The 17,428-nt window shown below is 42.1% G+C and overlaps 1 long non-coding RNA gene across 1 annotated transcript in view; it reads right to left on the bottom strand.

Moving 5' to 3' along the window:
- LOC117188805 overlaps positions 1 to 319 on the bottom strand; it is a 59,832-nt gene extending 59,513 nt beyond the window's left edge. The window contains exon 1 of the long non-coding RNA XR_004472858.1: positions 233 to 319. This is a non-coding gene — a long non-coding RNA (uncharacterized LOC117188805). The remainder of the gene's footprint in view (positions 1 to 232) is intronic.
- Between the last annotated feature and the right edge of the window lie 17,109 nt (positions 320 to 17,428).

Here is a 17,428-nt window from a genome sequence, read left to right as displayed (position 1 = left end):
AGCACAGGGCAGAGCAGAGCAGAGCAGAGCATGTGTAAAGTTTCCAAAAGAGAGGACACACTAATTAGCGGCCATTGATCATTCTGGCTTGGCGCCTGGGTGTGACAACCGAATTCTGTGGCAAAGTGAGAGAGTGAGAGTAGGTAGAAGGCACATCGACTTGAAGAATACACTCACTTAGGGGAAGGAAGTTTTTGTAGAAAATTATAAACAAGTTTCAAGCAGAACTTACCTCTCCATACTACTCCTTTTGGCATGCACATGTGTATGTTGTTGGTTTTCTGCCGCATGACATCACTTCGCACTTTAATAATTTTTTCTGACTGACTTACGCAGCTTTTGCGTATTTTAATTTTGCTTCTTTCTGCTCATCGACTCACTAACACCTGCAAGAATATGCAAGCACACTTGGGAGAGCCGTAGTTGTCTGCCCTTTTGCTCTCTCTTTGATCTGACTCTCTGCATGTACATATAACTATGCAAGCTTTATCTCGCTCTACCTCGTAGCCTCTCTGATGACATCAATATGCAAAAGCACTTGTGAGAGACTTAAGCGCTTTTACCTTTTCTGCGCTCTCTGCAGGCCTCTCTCTGTCCCTTTCACACCCACGCCAGACTACCTTACACAGAAGCTTCCAGATCTGCCTCGCTCACGAAAAAAGCAAAGAAATAAAACCAGAACACAGCGCCCTGCAGAAAGCAACAGCACAACAGTGGACATGCCGAAACATGTCGAGTTCTAACAAAAGCAAGCCCAAACCCGTAGCTAATATACCCAACTTTTGTCACTCTTGAAACAATATTCAATTAAGACATTTTCCCTTGACCATATCGAAGAGTTTTGTGCATTTTGAATAATCATCATAATCATTATGATAATCATCAGTATTTTTCATTCTAATTCCCATTATCGAGGGTTGGTGCCCAATCCCTATCGCCTTTCGGCATAATAGAGCCGTCTGAGCCAGCGGGGGAGGAGTGCTGATAGCTGACAACAATTTGAAGTTTTAATTGGGTCTCTCTTGTCTGGCGACAGCAGTGGCAGTGCCGCTTATTCTTCTGCTGGCGCCCTGTCACGAGGCGGACTCTAATTAACCACACAAATATGTAGAACACTGCCACAATATCCCCAGCCACAGAGCCACTCGTCGTCGTCGTCGGCCCACACCCAGAGAGACCAAGAGCGCGGGGAGAGACTCATAAACATAATTCACAAACGAAAATTCAATTGGCCAAAGCTTAAGCACTCGACTCGACTCGAGTCGAGTCGGCTCTGGCCTCGGACCTGGACCCTGGGACTCTTGTGCGGTCAAAGTGCCATAAATAAATTAAACCCATTTAACATGCGTCATAAATTTATAAACAATACACCCAAAGCTAATTAGCCGACACGAAAATTGCTACGAACGTGGCCAAAAAGGGGAGCGAGCGAGAGCCCACAAGACACCGAGATAGAAGTGGAGTTGAAGACGAAGAGCGAGAGAGTGAGAGAAACTCAATGGCAGGGGGGGATCATTGTTTCAGGAAGCCAAAGTGCAAGTGTTGGGATCGTATGGCATATTTTGGGGGAGAGCCTTAACTGGATGGACAGTGGGATGTTTGGGCTGAAAGAGTGATTAAAATGAGCTTAAAGAACGTTACATCTACTATCCATAAATTCCCAAAAAACTCTCTTTTATTCCTGGGAATTTTGTGAAATTCCAAGGATCCAACCACTGTCCAAGCCCCACCGAAAAATAAACCCCCATCTTCCAGCTCAACGAGCAACTGAGAGACTTATACTCTAGTACTCTGTGTTTCGCCCACAACCGACCACAGTCCGTTGGCCATTTGGTTTTGGTTTGTCTTTCTTTTTGGCTGCTTTTGGCTGGCTAGTCGCTTGGCTGACTTGCTTCATAAATAAAATGAATTCGTACTCAACCCGACAGCCATAAATAATAAAGTGCAAAGCAACGCCCCACCGTCGCACCGCCCCACTGCCCCACAACCCCCACAACAACCCACCACATCACCCACTGAAACTCCTCAGTCTTTGGTCAGACGTGGCTGCCACTGCCACTGCTGCTGCTGTTGGTCCGGGCCAAGTCAATTTCCACAAAGGCAACACTTTCTGCTCGGCGAATTTTAAGATTTACGCTGACACTTGACAAGGGGCAGGGGCAAGGGCAGGGGCAGGGGCGGGGGTATCGGGTGGGAGGGAGTCTGCGAGTTTGGGGTGAGGGCTGGACCTCAGCTGTTTGTCATTTTCTGTGAATTATGTGGTGTTAGTTGGAAATTGTTGCTGTTGCTTGTTGACTACCGTTTTGTCTCTGACTAAATATGGGTGGAAGAGGGGGCGAGTGGAGCGGAGAGAGAGAAAAAAACTTCAGTTGCGATAAGATTTCTTTTTGGGTCTGGCTTTCAGTTATTGTTAGCTGGCTTGCGAAATGCATTAGACTTAAAAGTAATTCAGTTTCGACGGTATATTCCACTGTGGATTGCCTTTTTCTTTTGAAGATTGAAACATCAGCTGACGTGGAAGGCATTCCAGTTCAAGGGGCTTACGTTTTGGGTACTCGTCATATATTTCTATGGGAGGGACTATCAACCTTAAGGACTTAATTTGTATTGGATATCCTTTGGGGTAGGTTTTTTTTGCCCATCAGCTGTTGTGGATGCCGCCTCAAACAGCTGTTGTGGAATGCCATTCCACTAGAGTGGATCATGCCAACCATTCTGTCTTTTGCTTAAGAATTTAGAATGATTTCCTGACAAGCAATTAGAAGTACCCCTTTGGATCCTCAATTTAGACTGAAATTCCCTTGCATCACACACACCATCCACATGGATTCCATTCTATTCGCTTTTCTTTCTTTTTTTGTGGGGGCGCAGACACAGTGCCTCCCATTAGCATAACTCAATGTGCTCGTCGACAGACACACAGAAACAGATGGACAGATGGACAGACAGACGAACAACAGCCCTTTTCAGCCACTGCCGCTGCCACTCCCCCGTGGCACCCCGTCACCCCTTTTCGACTGTGTGCCAGGTCGTAAACATTTGCTTTCTTTGGTTTTTAATTGGATTTTATTATGCCAGGCCGAAAGTTAGCTGCCTGATATATTTATGATTATTATGTTTTGTGCCGTGCCGGTGTCTTTTGCCGCAATTCTTTATTCTTTTTTTTACGATTGGGGCCTACCAGGGCTACCGAAGCAGCCGAGTGGAACGCTTCGAAAGAGTTAAGGTACGGTCCGAGTGAAAAGTTCTGGCCAAAACTTTCACAGGAGATTATTAATGGGTTTATGATTAAGTTAATTTACGAGTTATGTTTCGGGGTTTTTTTTATGGCACAAAGAAAAGATGTTATGAATATTTAAAAATACATATTTTTGGATCCACATTCCTGGTGGACTCCTTCCAGCCCTGGATGCTCCCCATTTTTGGTTAATTGCTTGAATGAACAACTAATTTGAAGGCAGTTCAAAAGGGCAGCCGGCACAACAGATCAAAATTTATATGCATGCGATGGAGATGCATGTGTAACGGCACTTAAAGAACTCCCTACCCCCTAGCCCACCGACAAACTATCCAGATCCCTCCTCCCACAGCGAAAAGGGAAAGATAAAACGTGGCGCTCGCACAATCCCCAAAATCGAAAGAGAAGGAGAGAGGGTAAGAGAGAGAGAGAGAGAGGGAGAGGGATATATGTACATTTAAATTTATGCGGTTTTTGGGCCATGCCTGTGGGCATGGGGGCGGGGAGGGGCTGTGGTGGATGTGTCTGTGTGATGTTGCCTTTTGTGCAGTCAACAATTTTCATGCTTGAGCGATTGCCACGAAAACCCAAGCGAAGAGAGCAGAAGGGAGCGGGGAGGGTTGCGGGGAAGGTAGGGAGCCGGAGCCGGAGCCGGAGCCGGAGCGGAGCGGAGTGGCATAATTAGTTGAAACGGAAGCTAATTTATGTTTTGGCAGTTATGTTTAAATTAATGTTACAAAAATTAAATGCTCATAAATAAAACAGAATTTATGGCCAACGACGAGCCTCGGGAACACAGAGAGACAGAGAGGGTGAGCCCTGAGAGGACCCCAGAGTCGGGTCGTGGGCGTTTGAGACTCCAGGAGACGTGCACTGTCCCTCTGTAGGTGTCTGGATATAATATAGGGATCTTCCAAAAAGAGAAAGCCATTCCGAAATACTCCCATTAATGTGTGTTAAGCAATTTGTACGGATGTTTTCCGTCTCGAAGCAAAAGAATTCCAACAACGTGTTTAGAGTCCATTAATGGGCCTCGGAACGCACTTAATGCCCGGGAACGGGGACTGACACTGACAGTGCCACAGGGGCGATAAATCGATGGCCATGGGATATGGGATATGGTTTTGGGTTTACTTACGGATGTATTTATGGATGCGGTGAGTGAGACAATAAGCCAAATGTTTTCCATTCGGGGAGTTGTTAAAAGGCACAGATAAATTATACATTTAACAGTTCCAAATTCTTGAAATTAACACAAGTCATTAAAGGATCTAGAAATAGATGGAATTCTGAACAAAGATAATGGTATCCAAACTGAAAGAGATATAAAATTAAAGAATAGGCGAACGAATAACGAAAATGTGCGTGTGAGCATGTCGCAATTGCGGGAATATCAATCATTAGAGGCAAGAGATGATCGAAATCAACAAAGACAATTAGAAAGAGAAAAGAACGTCGGTTTGTAATGGACACCCTCAGAGAATGTGGCAGACAACGACTTCGTCTATTGAATATTGAATATTTCGCTCATCCTTAATTCTCTTTTAGTTACTTAAGATTAAAATTTGCGAGATACAATGGGAAAATGTCCACTTCTGTGTTCATTCTTATTGAAAATTTATGTTTCTTAGAGTTCTCCTAATTTGATCATGCAATACCCATCCATTGATGAATTAATTGAGCCTCCATTCACGATTAATCTTATATACCACAATCTTATATAGTACACGATATTCGATTGGTGTTAAGAAATTGTAGGAATAACCATTCCACCCATTCCATGAAAAAGACATACAAAAATTGTAAAAAATTAGAATGCACAGGTCAACAAATTACCTATTAAATATGGACAAATATCTATCTGATGTCCCAACTCTATGGAATCCCAGGGTATCTCCCACCTCTCTGGTAAGCCCGCAAATATAATGTTAACTGCACTCAGAGCCAATGATTTTCCATTCGCTGGCATTCGTAATATGCATTTGATTTGCCAACTTAATTAACCCTTCGCCGGGGCCCGTCGTTCATTTCACATTTCAAAACTCCACCGATGAGGGGCAGAGTGGAAAAGGCAGACGCCGACCCGCAAGTCAATCAAATGAGAAACATCAAAGCAAATGTCGCCTGCACTTTGCACTGGGCCCCCGAGATGAAGATGAAGGCGAAAATCCCGCTCGTTCGCTGCGAAAGTTTTCTGCAATCAGAAGTTGGGGGGAGACGTGACATGGAATGGGTTGACGTAGTAGACCCACTCAAAGTTCTCTTTGCTCCGCTCCGCTCCTCTCCTCTCCGCTCCTCTGGCTGCTGCCAGTCCAACTGACATTGCCAGACATGGCCCCATCTCGTGGTCTGGAATGGAATATCGCCTGCTGCTCCGCTGTGGAGCAGTGCCACTGACAACTTACTTTGGCATTTGGCTGTCAACATGCTGTCAGACATTTAAACAATAAATGACCAAACACTTTTCATTATGTTGCTCTTTGCGGTTGCGCCTGCAACGGACAGCGGATGGGGGACGACTCCGAGTCGTTTGGCCCGCAATTGGAATCCAGAGCCAGATCCAGAGCCAGACGATGCGGCAGAATGTTTGACCGATTCGTACAAAGAAGAATGTGTTTTGAGCATTCCATATGAAAATACGTTACGTTTCGTTCGATTTGTGGCACATGGAGAGCGTCCGGTCCGTCCAATGATGTGGGTCAAATGTTGGATGGGGGTCTGGTCAGAGGTCAAAGTTTTTACTGCTGTTACTGTCATAAAAGCGGCTGCCAACGTGCCTGGCCCCACCCCGACCCCGACTCCGACTCCGAAGCCAGAGGGGATTGTGCTTTTTCTGTCGGCGAGATACAACAAATGCGAACCCATTTCAAAAAATGTTGACACCCAACATAGGGCAATTAAATTCATTTTTCATTCATTTTGCTCTGTGTCAGAGACCGACAGACCGACTCTTGTGTGTGCGTGTGTCCTGTGTGTGTGTGTGTGTGTGTCTGCTATGGACACAGTTGGCAGCCTTGTTGAAAGTAATTGACATATTGCGTTGCAAAATTTGAAAGGTTTTTCTGTACACAATCCCCTCCACACCGGCTCCCCGCTCCCCACTCCCCACTCCCCACTCCCACCTGGCTGCAAAAAGGAATTTTGTTTGACTGCGGGGAAATTCTGTATTTTTGGTAAATACATTTTTGTATTTTACATCAAATCAATTTCTGGTTTTGGTTTTTGGTTTTCATTCATTTGCCGTTTCAATTATTCAAATTATTTATAGGAATCGGTATGGAATTGGATTCACAAATAACTAGTTTTTTTTTTATTAAAAACTTTAATTAAATAAAGTTTGGAGTTCGTTTAGAGAATATTTCAATGGCAGAAAAATGCTACTAGAAATCGTTGAAAGGTCTTCACAAAAATTGTAAAACGAAAAAAAAATCATATAATATTGTATCCCGCTTCATGCAGCAGCACACCTCGGTCTGTGGTGCGTTACTGCTTGGAAAAATCTTTTTCAATGGCAGAAAAATGCTTGCAGAAATCGTTGAAAGGTCTTCACAAATCAAAATCATAAATCAAAATAAAAATCATAAATGCCGAGTTATGCGGCAGCACCCCTCGGTCTGTGGTGCGTAATTTCTTGAAACAATCTTTTTTAATGACAGAAAAATGCTACCAGAAGTCGTTGAAAAGTCTTTGAAAAAATTTCAAAGGAAATAAAAAATTATATAAAAATGTATCCCGCGTCATGCAGCAGCACCCCTCGGGCTGTAGTGCGTAACGTCTTGGAATAACTTCCCCAAAAGTCTAATAGGACATTCACAAATCCCTCTCTAAATAATCCAAAAAATTCTTTCCACACCTGAAACCCCTCCCCAAATGACAGCATCTCTGCATCTGCATCTGCATGTGCTTCCCCCCAAACCAACCTTCAATTTGCAATCACAAATATCACATCACCTTTTTCCCCATTCAGTTCAAGCTTCCATATCATTGGGTTTTATATTTATGGTGCTAACGTGCTTCAATATGGCCATATAATAACCTCCATCTGACAATAAAACATAAATAATGTGCAGGCCAGAGAGAGAGCCAGAGCCACACCAATAACCACTATTCATAGTCAGAGTCCAGTCCATTCCGTGACTGCCACAGCAGCGGCAGTGGCGGCGGGCAAACGGCAATGGGGCAGAGGGGCAGCGGGGCAACACAGCAACAATTGCGACAAGCAATTCTCGAATGACAATTGTAAATTGTTTAAATAAAATTTATGAGTGCCCAAATGTGTCGCCATATAATTTCATGCACTTTAACATAAAATTTATCACAATTTGTGTGTGTCGCATATTTCTTGTTTCGCTCTTTTTTCCAACATTCATTTTTGTTGTTTGGAGTACCCTTTATGGTGGGTATTATGGGTTGCCCGAATGAAGGGAAAATGGCATCAGATATGCGGGAAGATGTCAACCGAAAGATACTGTCAACAAACTTATAATTTCTGCTAAATCGGAACCCTTATAGATCGCTTCGCTCGCTGGCCAACCCCCGGCTCACTCGCTTCTAGCGTTCCGCTAGGGTATCTACAACTTCGAACCCTAAGTCGAGAGCCTTCCTTTCATGGTCTTTACTCTTATTTTTTTTGTTCACTTAAATAGTTTATGTGGACTTGGGGGCTGGGGCTGGGGCTTGTACGAGTATGTGGCGGATTCTATGTGAGTTTTGCCGCCAAAATAACTGTAATTGAAATTTATTGCACAATTTATCGCAGGGACAGCAGATGGAGAGACAGAGAGATACAGATACAGATACAGATAGAGATATGGACAAACGAGACGACAGACAGATCGCGTTCGGTTCGTTTAACTCGCGCGTTATTTTCCCTCTCCCTTTTGTATGCGACATATTGAAATTTATGTCAATTTAAAAAGCAAAGTTGTCGTGTCAATCATAAAACTCAATTATCGCGCAAGCATTGGGCCATTCTGCGCGGATCAGCGGATCGGATCGGATCGGATCGGGTGGAGGGGCCTGCCTGGAGCTCAGCTTAATGACTCAATTGAAATGCCATTTGGAGAGCGTTTTTACGCGTGTCTATCGCATGGAGGCACCTGTCCCCCCCAGTCGTGGCTTTGGACAAACATTTGATTGCCGGCAATCAGACCCCCAGCCAGATGATCATCCAGACATGCCACTTCTGTGTGTTGTGCGCTAATCGCCTCTCAATCGGGCTCTCCGTTGAGTACCCCACACAAAAGCCGAAAAGCTCATTTCGTTTCGGTTTATTTTTGTCGGTTGGGCACTTAAGTGGTTTGACTTTTTTGAGTGGCATGTCGTTGTTGACGTTGGTGGGTGCCTGCCTGGCTCTCTCTCGAAATTTGCTTCGGATATCCCTCCCCCTGCCTCTGTGACATCGTCGAGCACTTGAAGATCAAAGGTGGGATAGCGATGGTCATTTATCGCTGTCCCAGCGATCAAGTTGTTGGTTGAGAAATGCAGATACGAGTGGGTGTGAAATCATTTTCAAGCCATGAACTTATTGGAAAATGTGATCGAGCTCAAATAAATAGATATATTTGAATTAAATGATATTTTATAAGAGAGAGAACTATAGAACTAGTTCAATTCAGAAACTAGGTTTCATTGAAAGCCAGCAAAATATACATATTTTGTAGTTCTTTACCAAAAATCTGTTTCAAATTATACAGAATATTCAGTTCTAGAACCTAGTTCGTTCTTGAACGCTTTTAACTGTTGTGAATCCGATAAATGAACTAGTTCAAGACCTACGACTGGTTACTAGTTCATTTGATTGAAATTTCTTAAGAGATATATTCGAAAAAAAAAAAATTCTCTCATTTTAATTATCTTTTCCATGAAATTAACTTTATTCTCTTCAGTTTTCAGCTTAAATCTTTTTCAAAAAGAACATCAAAAGAACAACCATCCCCATTTAAACAGTAGCTTCGATAAATGACAGACAGACAGAGCCTGAAAGATCCCTGAGACATGCTGAAATCCATAAGCCCCAATCACTCGGCGATGTGCAGGGCATACACGAATACAAATCTCAATTAAAACTGTCACAGTCTCTCAAAACAAGCTGTCGACTTTATTATTAATTAAATGTCAGATTATAGTCGCGGCCGACAAACACATGGCCCCTGTCGCGCTGCCCTCGCATTCACGGAACGGGGTGTGGCACAGCACAGGCAAATCCGTTGCCGTCAAAGATGTCGCACACTCCTTTGAAGCCGAATGGAACGCCAATCCACCATCTCATCCCAACAGCCAGCCTCCTCCTCCAAGTCTCCAGTTCAGTGAGCTGGAAATGTTAGTGGATTAGACGGTGATGACGATGTGCGTAATCGGAATGGATTTTGAAAAATGATTAGTCAGTTGCATGTCCGATGAATGTCGTAATCGCGATTACACTCGAAATAGAAACCCCGAATCGAATCGAAATGTCTCTGATAAGAACCGACATTTAATTGCGGGCTTTTGCGGGCTTAAGCACTTCCCCGCAAATCTCATGGGCTGCCTGCTCATTAAAGCGATTAAGTACTTGTTCATGTCCGATCCGAAATGATTAAAAACATTTAACATTTCCAGCCAGGTGTTAGCTGTCAAAATAAAATACAATCAAAAATCGCACAGATCAAGAGAGAGAAAGTCGAATTTGTATCGTTCAAAATGAATTGGCTGATTACATTACTTCTGGTGGCCGTCATAATTGGTTTCATTTATGGTGAGGCCTTGCAAAAGGTCCTTGGCATGTATTCAGCACCCGTTGGCAGGATCTCCAAGTTGAACGAAGGACTTTTGGAGAGCTCTCTGGATACTCGCAGCTTTGAGGAAGCCCCGGCCCTGAAATACCAGCGATGTGGCATCCGCTTGCAGTGCCTGAAGGGACATCGCTATAGCTCTTCGACTTAGGGCTATACGGAACGTGAACTGGGTGCTCCACTGCTGACCTTTTTGATCTCCAGACTCATAATTGGTACCTGAGGAGATCTGCTCAATAAATGTTCATTAACTTATTTATTTTGATTGTTTAAGTGGCGTTAAGGAGGGTTGGAAGATGATTTTTCAATGGTAAAAGGGAAACTTTTGTCAAATTAAATTCCTTAAAATTGGTTTAAAAAGTGAACTTTGGTTGTACTGCTCTCTGATGGCCATAGCATCATAGTATGTACAAATATTGGTCTCGTTTTTCCATTTTCATACTGAAAACTAAATACAATAGCAGAATCGATTCCCAAATCAACCCACCAACAATAATAAATATCCACACACTGGAGTACACAAAAAATACCCAGATCCGACCAATAAGATCCGATTAAGGCTTTTAGACATATGTACAAAAAGCTGTGGCTAATCTGTGGCATCTAACAGCAGTCATAACACCCCGGATTGGCAACGGCATATTGGGAGTTAGGGAGGGGGGCACATGGTTACCCCAGATCGATTTACGATCAGCATCCAATCCAGTTGGCTGCTTGACCGAACGTTTATGGCCTCATCGAGAGCAACACCTTGTGTAACATTAATTTAACCAATTTAAAATCAACTCCCTCCCAGACCGGCACAGGGGACTGGGAGGACTGGTGCTCTGGGACTGCAACTGCTGGAGCCGTGTGGCAGTGGCTACAAATCAATTTCAACTTGACAACTTAACAGTCTAATCGAAAACAACAAAATGGTTGCCCCGCCAACACGACACGACGACGACGACGACGACGTCATTGGGACCAACTCAATTGACCAGCTGTCGGCATAAAGTCCAAATACACTCGCCACCACCCGTCCGGTGACCTGCTCGGCTCTCGCTCTCCCTCTCTCTCTCTCTCTCTCTGTGGGCTCCCTGCTGTTGCACACCCTTCTGTCGGGCCGTCCGTCCTTTTTGGATAGAGTATTTATACTCGTATATTCAGAGTAAAATTGTCATATTGCAAGCGCACGCAGGCGCAGCGTAAATGTTCAAAATTATAGTTAAACTCATAAATTACAACCGTAGTCAGCCGTTGAAACCCGTTTCTCCGATTCGATCCGATACGATCCGATCGGGCAACCCATGGAGGACCGAGCGAACGAATGAACATGCCCTGACAGCTCTCTGGGTCTTTTAGACAATTTAAAGGCGGTTCGTACTCAATAAACCAAATTCCGCACATAATTAATCGATCCAGAGACCCGAGAGCCGAGAGCCGGCTGCAAAAGCCTTTGCCCGAGAGACCGTAGCGACGTTTTTTTTTGTCCTCTTTTTTACACAATATTTTGACTTTGAATGTGGGCTTGAGTGAGAGATGAAGAGGGGCTGGGCGCTGGAGCTGAGGAGCTGCAGAGCTGGGGAGCTGACGCCAAAAGGAGGAGGTGTGCGAGAGGCGAAACTTTTTAATAGTCGCGCCATAATCGTAAATCTTTTGTGTCCGACGCAGTGCAACGAACGAACGACATGACCAGGCCATGGATCGGATCTGTCCGGTGAGCGCAAGGCGGCGGCAGTTATAAAGCACGCCCGAACCACACCTCACCGCACACCGCACTGCGCCCAGGACCGTGTACCGTGGACCCTGCCCTACAAACAAATCGAGCCAATGTTCACAACTTTATTTATCGCTTGAGAACAGTCCAAAAGGAACTGTCCGGCTGTCTGTCGTTCTGTCTTTCGAAAGAAGTGCGCTGAGGGTAGGGTATCTGTGGCTGGGAATCACTGTGAATGGGAGCAGGAACAGTGACTGTGAAGGGTAGCAGTTTACACCTCTATTATGATATATCTACAAGAATTGTATTCGAAGAATCTTTGTAAGTATTTTTGGGAACATTTGTAAGGCATTCATCTTATATTTTTATAAAATATATTCTGGCTCGTCGCATTGATAAATAGCAAATAGCATTGATCTAGAAATCTACATAATCTTAGCGCTCTAAATAGACGTCACTGCTTTTAAAAATACTATTAGGAGTATATTTGATATGATATATCAAATCAAATATAAAATATATAGAAATAAAGATAAAGAAATGATTGAATAATCAATAATTTATGACAAACTTACCATATTATTAGTCGGACATTCAGTCGGTTTACCTAAAAGCAAAAAAAGGTACTATAATATATCAAAGAATCCATGTACTTTCACGTAAATTCATCTAAATACAGTTATCCAACAATCATTTCAGTGGCAATGTGTGGTTACAACACTTAACATTGTTTCCCAGAAAGAGTCGCCTGTAATGCTTTATCTAGTATCAGTGGAAATCATCACCGGATTCCGCAAGCCGGTGTACTGGTACTGGTGTACTGGTGTGTGCTCTTAGTCGTACTCGTATCTCTGGCCCATTCAACTTGTAGACGGTAGACAGTAGACAGCAGCCACGAATGAGTTGTTTCCCCCGTGTTGAAGCGCACACCATGAATAGAGTTAGGATCATGGCCAAATGAACAGCAAGTATCCCCGCCATAACAGAGCGAAACCAAACCTCTTTGGTAAGCCAGAGAGTTGTGTGCGCATTATTCAAATGCCCATCTAAGTATCTCCCTGTCAGTCGGCTGTAGACTGTAGCCTCTACGCGGTATGGTATCTGTATTTGTATCAGTGGAAAAGCCAGAGCCAGAGCCGGAGCCAACGTAACGAAACGAAACGAAGAAAAAGAGACAGCGCCAACATGGAGAACTGTCAGTTGAAGCTGACATATAAACTGACAGTTTGAAATTGAGGTTTTCTCCATGCTGACAGCGTAACACGTCAACTTAAGGCCGAGAAGTGCCTGTCCAGATACAAATAGACAAGACAAGCGCGCGGCTCCAACAGGCGGCCACAGCACAGTCTGCAGTCTACAGTCTGCAGTCTACAGTCTACAGTCTACGAGGAGTTCAAAAAGATAGTTAAGACTCTCCTCTCCTAGACTCTCCTAGAGGAACGGAACAGCATCCGTAGACAGCAGGCAATTTGACAGCTTAAACACACGAGCATGTCAAAATGATATGATCGCTAAGTGAGCGCGCAAACAGACACAAAACAGCGAGGAGGCAGAGAGGAGAGGAGTATGCGAAATGGGGCTGAGACTGGCTCTGGGCTCTGGCTCTGGCTCTGGTAGTAAGAATTATACCATAATCAAGGGCCCAAACGAACCTCAAGTATTGCATCTTCTTTCGGTCCAGACTTTTGCCTGTCAGCGTGCTGCCTGGCTCTCTGGAGCCAGTCTTTGGGTCTCTCCCTCCGTCTTTTGGCCTCGAGTCTTGGGGCCCGGCCCCGAGTCTTGTGGGTAACTTATCTCGGCTTTCAGTGTCAGCATGTTGTAGCTGTAGCTGTGCCTGTGTCTGTTCAGCATGCGTGTTGCTTTCCATGTTTACATTAATAAAAGTCAAAGGTTCTTGAGACCTGACATATTGTAATTTATGTCTAGTGACAGCTTTATATCGGCGGCGCAAAGCGAATTTTAATCACTTGTTATTTAGCATTAAATGAGTGTTGTTGCCTCCTCAACGAATCGAATCGAATGACTTGTGCAATTGATTTGTTACTTAATCAGATAAACCATAGAATAAGCAATATAATTCGTGCCTTGATCTATTAATTGAACTTTCAATCCGATAGATAGAGAGATAGATAGATAGTTAGATAGGTGACCTCATCGGGCTTTAAAATAAGCCATTTCTCTCTCGTGCACATTTTATTCGCTGAAATTGAATATATTCTGCCACTTGGCTTGGGATGAGGGTCTCTCTCTTGTCAGTTTTATGTCAAAATAAATGAAGTTAAATGACAGTTTAATCAAGGCGTCAGGGCAATGTCAGAGAATCATCAACATCATACCCATAATCATTACACACGTTCAGTCATGTCAGTCAGTCAGTCAGTCAGATAGTCGCCCCTGTTCGAAACTATTGTACAAATCCCCACTGTGACTTGTATAATACATATCTCTCTCTCTTTCTGTGTGGCAAACAATGCGAATACATCGTGCAAGTTGTATATATATTTATATATGTACAATATGTATGTTTCTTCTGTTGGCTTGTCATTGTCAGGCATTTGGCGAGAGACGTTCGTAAGTGCATTTGCATTTTGCATTTTGCCCGCACGGCGCTGAGCGCGTTGCAAATGTTTTTGACACTTGACAGCCAACGCACTGACAGCTATAAAAATGTACGATAAACTGTGTTCGTACATGGCCACAGACAGTGGTGCATAGTGGGTCAAAAAATTAAGGAAAAAAAATTAAATAAAAAATCAAAATAATAACAGAAAAGAAAAAATAATATAAATATAATTAGTTAGATGTATAAAAGAAAAAACTATCCAAAAAAATTTAAAATGAAATTAAATGAACGAGATAAAAAAAACAAAAAAATAATATTAGAAAAAAAATTAAAGAAAAAAAAATAAATTGAAAGTAACAAAAAGTAACAATTTATAATAAAACTTGTAAATATATAGTAAAATAAATTGATGAAATAATAATCCAGAAATTAAAATGAATTGAAATACACCTGATAAAAATAGCAGAAAAAATTAAATAAATATAATAATAATAATAGAGAAGAAACAAAGTTATAGAAAGTTAATTTAAATATAAAGTCGATTTTTGAAGGATCATAAAGTTTTTTAAATATCAGAAATATTTATCTATAAATTTAAATGAAATTTAATGTACGAGAAAAAAAAATAATAGAAAAAAAACAATAAAAAATAATAAAAATAAAAATTAAGTAATAATAATTATATAAATAAAATAAAATTAAATGTAACAGAAAAAAAGAACAAAAATCTGAGAAAGTTTTTTAGATTAAAAAAAAGGTTTTTGAAGGATTTTAAAGCTAACTAAATAAAAGGAAATATTTATCTGAAAAATAATATTTTAGTCTTGAAAGATGATTAAACCACTGTTCGGGGGTCCCAAGGTAACTAAAGCTCCTTCTACCCTTGGGATAAAACTGCACTCTGAGTGATGGCTTCCTCAGCAGCCATATCCTACAGGGTTCTGACATTTCCCTTCAGCAAATGATGTTACCGAAATGTTTTCAGAACAGCTCTATCATCTGTTAATTATTACCAGCGGGATGTGTGTGTTTTTTTGGTGTGGTTTTAACCCAAAACCTCAATTCAACTGCCGCCTAAAAATAGGAAAACCAAATAAATCATTCCCTCTCTCTCTGTCCGAGGAAAGACTCTTTGAGGACGCCGTCTTTCGCCGCAGGCCCTTGCCCCACCATCTGGCTGATGTCTTTCCCCCGCTCCACTGTAAATGCCGCGTCATCGTAGGCCCCAAGTTGCTTACAAATGAATTTAATTGATCAATCAAAGCGATTGAAGATCAAAAAAAGAAAGAGAAAAAAAGGAGAAAACAAGATCAAAGGCAGTGCTGCGGAGGGGCCACCAAACACACTGACAAATGCCATACAAGCCAGCGACAAGAGCCTCTGAAAATGCAAGCAATCAGCTACAGAGGGGGGGGGGGAAGACATTAGACGTGTTCTTCAGTCTTTCATTCACTCACTCAGTCACTCGTTCACCCATTCAGGCAGTCAGTCAGTCACTCAGTCAGCCAGTCATTCCGATCGCTTCACTTCCATTTGCCATGGGGGCTCCCACTTCAACTCGAAGAAGATTCATTGCATTGCTGCTGCTGTTGCAGTCGCTGCGTTGTTGTGATTGGTATCACTCAATGAACTTTGATTGTTGTAAATGTAATTAATCAATAACACAAACATTTACACAACATGCAACATGCTGTAGCAGCATCTTAATCAACGGCAATTGTCTGCTGGAAATCGATTGAAGATTGTTGTGACACGCGGCGGAGCTCTGGGTTTCGGACTCGGTCAATGTTTGTTGAGTTGCGATGGAAGATAAAAGATGGGGTATTGCCTGAATAAATAAGAGCAGGAAATAGTGGAAATCTATAGGGGTTTAGGTATACGAGTAGAAAGAGGCATAAACGATATAGTTTGGAACATTTTAGTTACCTTTCGGACAGAAAAAAAAGGTTCGGAACGTTTTTGTCGAGCCACACTTGGTTTTTTATATGAAAGTTGGTCTTTAGGATCGTTGAGGCATTGAATTAGTGTTTAAATAAGTCGATAGAAAAGTATTTAGCACGATAAAAGTGTTTGGTAAGCAGTTAGGCAATGAATTTTAGTCAAAAATGTATAATCGTTGCCTTAAAAGTAATGGCAATAAATAGTTATAAGTAAATAATAATAATAATAATATAAAAATAAATATTATCAATATGTGATATTAAATTAGTGTGAAATGTATTTAAATTGAACAAAAATTAAGGAAATGAAATGGAAATAAAATTAAGAAAAAATCAAAAAAAGATCTTCCAACGATTAAAAAAAATATCCGATTTAATCCCTTTACTAGAACCAATTTCTTGACACTAATTTTATGCAATTTTAATCGTAATTTTCTATAAAATATAATTACTTAGCGATAATCTTAGCGAAATCTTAGGATAATTTAAGAGCAACTCCTACTATAATAATCATCTTTAAAGATCAAAACCTCAGTTTTCTTCCCCATTATTCGTTCTGGGATTAATTGCTTGTTGTTTAACAATTAACCAGTATCTCAATTTAAGCCAAATGCCATCAATTATTTGGTTGCCTGTCTCTCCTGACAAAAACCAATTACCCAGAAAATACTCGCAGAGAACTCTCGATGCTCGAATCGATGCTCAGACGCCATTACATATATTAAATGCCAAATCGTATGCATAATAATTTTGAACAAATATTAAAAATACTGCAACTAAACATCCGGCGGAGGCTCATAAATAACCGAAAAACCCGATTCCCAACAGAATTCGTATCGAAAAATGGTTTACAGGGGGACGGGAGCCACAAAAATCTGCTACTGCAATAATGGCTCAAAAATGTGTAAATATTTCATAAATGGGACATAAATTAACACAACTAATGCCATAAACTATGTTGCCATGATTTGTTGCACGATAATTGCAGCCACTGCCACTGCCAGTGGCCTGGCCTGCCTGCCTGCCACAAGCAACGAATGCCAATGGTGGGGAAAACAGAGAAGAAAAAAAAGAGTCACAAAAGTTGACATTTTCGCTCGCTTTATCTAAATGCACTAAATAAACCACACACGGGACACACACGAGGGCCACTCGCAGATACGGCGGCACACATGTGTGTGTGTGTTTGTGTGCAGCATAATGCCATTTGTTCTG

The sequence above is a fragment of the Drosophila miranda genome, chromosome 4, assembly GCF_003369915.1.
Source record: "Drosophila miranda strain MSH22 chromosome 4, D.miranda_PacBio2.1, whole genome shotgun sequence".
Taxonomy (NCBI): Eukaryota; Metazoa; Arthropoda; class Insecta; order Diptera; family Drosophilidae; genus Drosophila; species Drosophila miranda.
Note: the sequence above shows the minus strand (reverse complement) of the source record. Positions and strands in the feature narration are given on the sequence as shown.